This window comes from Bidens hawaiensis, unplaced genomic scaffold (assembly GCF_021521415.1).
Source record: "Bidens hawaiensis isolate Kalapana, Puna unplaced genomic scaffold, B.hawaiensis_p1.1 tig00007050_1, whole genome shotgun sequence".
NCBI classification, from domain to species: domain Eukaryota; kingdom Viridiplantae; phylum Streptophyta; class Magnoliopsida; order Asterales; family Asteraceae; genus Bidens; species Bidens hawaiensis.
Genome location: NW_027491486.1, coordinates 493127 through 499790, shown reverse-complemented (window position 1 = coordinate 499790; position 6664 = coordinate 493127).

Genomic DNA, 6664 nt, shown 5'->3' with positions numbered 1-6664 from the left:
ACTCATCTCTATACCCATGTAACTCATCTCGCATCTCCAACTGCTGCTCAAACATATAATCCAAAGTTATGGGCTGTGGGTACTGGTGCTGCACCGGTGGTGGACTAGGCTATCGGGGCTGCCGTGTCTGACGTGGCTGGGCAGGTGGCCTCTCCACTCGCTGCCTCCTCGAACTCCCTGAACCTCTAGCGTCCACCAACTGTGGTGGATCATCATAAGTAACAATGCCTGCCTTCTGGGCATCATCAAGAGTAACAACCTTAGTATCCGATCCCTCCTCAAAATACTCGACCGGATATTGTCCAAAAATACCCAAAAATTTAGAAATCCTCGTGATAATAGGCCCCAATGAAAACCAGGTCGCAACCGAACTCACTCGGCAACCACCCCGACCCAAAGAATTCAACAACAAAGTGGCCATATTAGCATTCCTACCTCTAACCATGGCCATCAAACACATCAAATCAATATTATTACACTTATCGTGACCCGAATGTCGGCCCACGAAAGTGGAAGCTATCACCCTATGCATGTACCTGTGGATAGGGTCCCGTATGGCTGATGAGATAGCATTGCTCGAATGTGGCCCATCAACGATTGTACTCCAGAAAGTCGCCACCTCATCAGTAGAAATCCATTGAGGACGAGAACTAGTAAACCAGTGGTGAAACCTCGAATACTTTCCCTAACCTCAGGACCATCCACCTCATGCTCTCCATATAAACCTGCCACCACAGCAAATCGATGCACTGTCATTTGGTGCAATTGCCTGTCCAAAGCAAAACTCACAGCATGTGCCTCATCGAAATCCCCAGTCTGGTGTCTAAAAGTAGAGTAGAACTCGTATACCAACTCCACGTACTGTTTTTCCTCAAACCTCAGTACATCGGCCCAACATTCTGGTAAGTATCTAGTAACTCTCCTATCCTGCCCCAATGTAGTCAACAAACCCCAATCAACCGTACGATGTCTCAATAACCGAATATTACGAATTTGGTCGAAAACCTCCCTTTCCGGACAACCGGGCAGAAACCGTAAAATGATATGATCCTCATCATCTCCCCCGGTAATATCCTCGACTACCGCACCATGAACCTCTATCTCTTCGAACTCAAATCTAATCGGGGCTCACATATATTGCTAAGAAGCATAATCAAATGTCTGCTGCTTTTTGGATCTCTTCCTCTACATCTGAAAATAAATTTATCAAATGAGTTCATGTCGAAACAACTACGGGCGACAACCGTATAGCATTTCAGTCGCGATTGTCCCCAATAAGGAAGTTACTAAAATCAAAACTAAAAATAACCTAACTAACATAGTAACTAAAAAAAAAATATTTTTAAGTTTTTGAATTTTTTTTTAACTCAAAAGACAAGAAATAAAAAAAAAACAAATCCTCAAACCGCACGTGCAAAATCAAGACATGAGCATAACCTGTCATTTTCAAAAATCATACCCGACAATCTTTAATATCCAACAAACCAATCGAACCAACAAAACACCTTTAACTCACAAAATCCCAACAAACCGACACACATACTCGTTAATTTTCAACCTTTCCACTAACACCTTGCCGGAAAATAATGTCAATTACCAAAAAAAAAAAAACATATTACCAAAATGAATCAAAATCCTGGCCCAAAACACATACAAAATTGATAAATTTTTCAAAATTTCGTTAAACTTTTCAAAACTTCGACCCGACATCTTGCCGAAAATTAATTCTGGTTACCAAAAATTTGAAAACATGGCCAACAGTTTAAAAACACAACTAACAATTCCAAAATCCAGGCCAAACTTTCAATAATCCGATGAACCCAACCTGGTCAAAACCGACATCAAACACCCACTAATCAAGCAAATCCCTTCAACCCGACCAAATACTCACCCAATACCAACAACCTAACACCCAATAACATGCATTCAATACCCCCAAACAATCAGAGATAATCAAATCCTAAATCAATCTCAAACGAAAATAACCACATACCTTTCAATCGGAGTGAATGTAGATGATAAAAATAATCAAGAATAGTGACGGTGGCGGCCGGCGACGGTGGTGACAGGAGGGATGGTGGCCGGATTTTTGTGTGTGGATAGGGTTAAAGATAAGAGAATGTGTGGTGTAAGTGATTGGAAATCAGGTTTTATTTTTTTTTCAGATCTATGCAACTTCGCGTCACGCGAAGATGCATTATTACAGGCAATTTTTGACGATTTTTGTTGTTTAAAAATATCTATCTTTTAAGTTTCTTGAGTTGTTTTCCCCCGTCACCAACTTCGGTCGACATATACCAATCACTACGTACCCGGGGCTCCCTATAGCGACGCATGTGCTTGCTAATTCTTTTCAATGATGATCGACTTGTCGCTTCCCCACACTCGATCCTTGCTCTACACTGCATGTTTTGAAGAAAACTTTTAGCTAACTAGACTCAATATACAAAGATACAACTTACAAGTGCCGGGTTGCCTCCCGGTAAGCGCTGAATTAAATGTCTACAGCTCGACATCCCATTGTTCCTTCAATCAACCGAATACGTCGGCTCATGATGTGTTGTAAAACACACGTATTTTCCGCACGTTTTATCTACGTATTATATTATATTTTATATGTTTTAACTCGTTTTAGATAGGTTTACTTACATTTATTAATCTTGTAGGTTTTGGGTGAAAGAAAGAAGAAACCGAGACTTTTCGAGCATTCTACGAGCCTTTTTACGCATACAAGTTCAAGACAAAGCTCAAGGCCCGGCCCGTATGCATCATGGAGGCCCAAGACCCTATTATATTATAAGATATAAAAAAATAAAAAACCCTAGGGGCTGGCCTAAGTTCCGATCGCAGCAGGGGGTTCATGGAAAAGAAGAGAAAAAGTTTTGTGGAGCTAGGGTTTGGACTTGTGGCGGCTAGGGAAGGAAGAACAAGCAAGAACCAAGCCTCGGGAAGGTTTTACATCAGTTTTACAGCAGCAAAGAACACCCGGATACCATCTCATATCCTTTCTTTCAACTATTGTTCATCAATCTTTCTTATACCTGTTGAATTGTTAACTAGTTTTGCAATTGCTTTAAGGATTGAGTTGTTATTGGTTAGTATTGATTGTTGGATGATTATTATGATGATTGGTATGAGTTTAATGATGATTTTGTTAAGTGTTTGCTGCTGTCCAAAAAATATGCTCGGCTAATCTTGTTAGGTCTACCTAGGAATGATGATTCTTGTTAGGTTTTGATGAGCTTGTTGGATTGTTTGATTGATAGACTTGAATTGCTATTGTAAAGTTTGATTTAGACATGAAATAGGTTGTGTTTAAGGGCTGGAAATTTTGGTGATTCATTGCATAAACCCCGTGTATTGATTGATTAGTTTTGTATTGATTGATCAGTGCATTGTTTGATTCTAGACTTTGTGTTTAGGGTTTGTTTGCGGTAGGAACAGCCGTAGGGTTTTGTTGCGGGATTAATTGGATTAAGTACAGCGGTTAAACACCTTCCTTAAGACCGAGAGGTGATAGGAAGTTAGGGTTGTCTCATTGCCTTTGCATGCTAGAATAAGGATTGCGTGAGAGCGAGTTTGTTTCTTGTCAGGTTTAGGTGTTTGAGCGACTAGTTAATCTATTTTGGTTTAAGTTGAATTGTTCCTCTATCCTTGGTTGTGTAGTATTCATTGCCATTAGGGTCGAGTGTTGGTGAGACCGAGAGGTGATCTAGCATTAGAACATGTTAGCAATTATTTCCCGGTTTGGTTGTTTTAGCCGATTTTGAGTAGTTAGGGTTTGTTGTGTGAGACCGAGAGGTAATCCAGTGAGCCCGATCGATCCTTAGTCGTGTCATCTTTAGGGACCGGTGTCTATATATCATTCAATCCATTAGCTTGTTAGGCCTACAATTTGATTCAGACCTAGGTAGACGTTTTTCTCCATCCTAAGTTAACACAGTTAGTTCCCCGTTAAGTTTTCTATTTTTGGTAAGTTTTGTCAGTCAGTCTAGTTAGTTCAGTTAAGTATTTAAAAATCAAAAATCAATATAATTATTATTCTAAGGTTGGTCTTGTCTAGGGTTAGTGATCTTTAGCGTTCTGACGTGTCCACGTGTTCGATACTCGGACTTCCTAAGTCTATACTACTTGCGATCGGTACACTTGCTGGTTGTGTGTGGTTTTAGGGTTTTCGTTTTTAAAGATTAGTTGTGAGGGTCATTATTATAGGGTTATTAGACACACATCAGCTCATCCACCAAGAAGCAAACTTCCGACTCATGTATCTCTTTGTTCAAATCTGCATCTTCCAAATAAGGCTTCAAACGATGACCATTCACCACTTGACACAGATGATCATCAAAATCTTCAATCTCAACCTCTCCATACTTTCCAACTCTCTTAACCTGATACGGTCCCGTCCACTTGCTCTTCAATTTGCCCAGAAAAAGCTTCAATCTTGAATTGTACAACCACACTTGTTGTCTGTCACACCCCGTTAAGCGATTTGCGGAAGCGTAAAACGGAAATGCAACAGATACAACTGGTATCAAATACATTGTTCATAAAGTAACATTACTAACTAATTTACAATATATTACATCGTTCTAATCTCTTTTACAAACTAGGTGATACAATCAAACCGGTTCTTCAATTACTTTACTTCTACCCAAATGCCCACGACATCAATCATCAGTCAGACACGTAACGCACAGGAAATTACTTCTCATATCTGATTACCTGAAAAGCATGTTAAAACAGGTCAACTACGAATAGTCGGTGAGTTTCATAAGTTTAACGAAATCAGTTCTGCGTACCACACAGTCATAGTTTGTATGTACGCGCGTATGTAAAAATATGTATTTACGTTTGTATAAATATGTACAGCCATATCCTTGTGTGTGCATATGCACACATGTAAGTTTATAATATGAATTCGAAATGTCGGTAAAATCGTGATTGTTTGTTCGTACTACCTGCTTCCAATTTCCGTGTTTAACCAACCACTGTAGACCCCCTTCCTCCCACAACGGTTCCACATAAACTCAACCACTGTGGCCCCCCTTCCGCCCACAACGGTTTCGCGTTAACATCAACCACTATGGTCCCCCTTCCACCCACAATGATTCCACGTAAACTCAAACATTATATAGTGTACACGCAAATAATTAGTATATTCTACACATAGCATTTCCTATGGCTAATCACATAGCATGTATATAGACACATATACACTTATAGTATTTATCACGTATCACCAAATACTGTGGCTCCCCATCCGACCACAATACGCAGAATCACATTATTTTCTTAACATTCATGTCATAATCAAGTTAGTTCGTTTAATAAGTTGCAGCAGAACTTGGCTCATAGGCCATACTCAACTTTAGTTTATAAGTTGCAGCAGAACTTGGCTCATAGGCCATACTCAACTTTAGTTTGTTACTATTGTGGCCCCCCTTCCGCCCACAATAGCCCCATAATCATCACAGACCACATTATCCCCATGGCCATTACAAACCACGTTGTCTCCCAAATTAGTTATGTTTAACATTACATAACGTGTTTGTATAAACATGCTGTCACGTGTAATTTCATTATGTTTTGCAATTCGTATTATCTCCACTCAATATATCAATCAACGATAATAATCATCTTTCATCAGCACGTAGTCAATCATTATGTTTGTAGGGACTTTTCATATATAAATGTTCAGATATTTTATATCCTGATCCATTTTCAGATAGATAACGTGTATAAACATGCTTTCCACCCCAAAATTTCGTAAATTAGTTTAAAGAGTGGGGTCATGAAACTCACAGTTTTGTAGGCACTTAGTGCGAGGTCAGCTCGGGGTTCGTTTCCCTTGCTATCACTTAGTCCCTATAGTCCATATTATAATAATATTAATATTTTAATATTATTATAATCTCAGTACTAAACTGGGCTGTATAACTAATCTGGGTATAGCTGGAACGCCCAGAAAGTGGCAATAAGCTTAGGTTGTGATGTTGTTCAATGTCTAATACTTAAAACCGAACTTGCTCAGATTCCCGTTTTCCCAGCTGGGCCAAGTTGTTCGTTTACGCGTTCAGAAAACAATTATGGGAAAATAAGCTTGGGTAAATGTATTGGTTAATAAAATGATTAAGTTATAAAGAAGGATCACACACTGGGGTACCGGATTAGCCTCGGGGCCCGTTTCCATTTATTCAGTTTGATTTAAGAACAAACGCGCACAATCTATCCGGATTGTCCAGGTTTCTCATAGAAAAGTTCATTTTTACTTAATTAATCCAAAAATATGATTTTTGATCACTCTTGGTGTTCTGATATTTCCGCAGGTTCGTTAGTCGCGAACTTGCTGGTTTTTATAAAAATTGAATTTGTTTAATCTTTAAATTAGCATAATTAATTAACCATTAATCATTAAATTATGAAAATTTAGCCACTTATCAAATAAAATATGTATATTTTTATAAAAATATTTTTGAAATTATTTACTGATTTAATAATTTATAAAAATTCATTTTATCAGCTATATTTCACCTGAAAATCGTCCGCTTATCCCAAACAATTTCCAAAAATTCCACCAGAATTCCTGAATGCTTAAATCTTGTCCCAAAACAACCTGTATCAATTCCAGAACGTAAAAAGCTCGTGCGATATTCTTTTCGGCCCA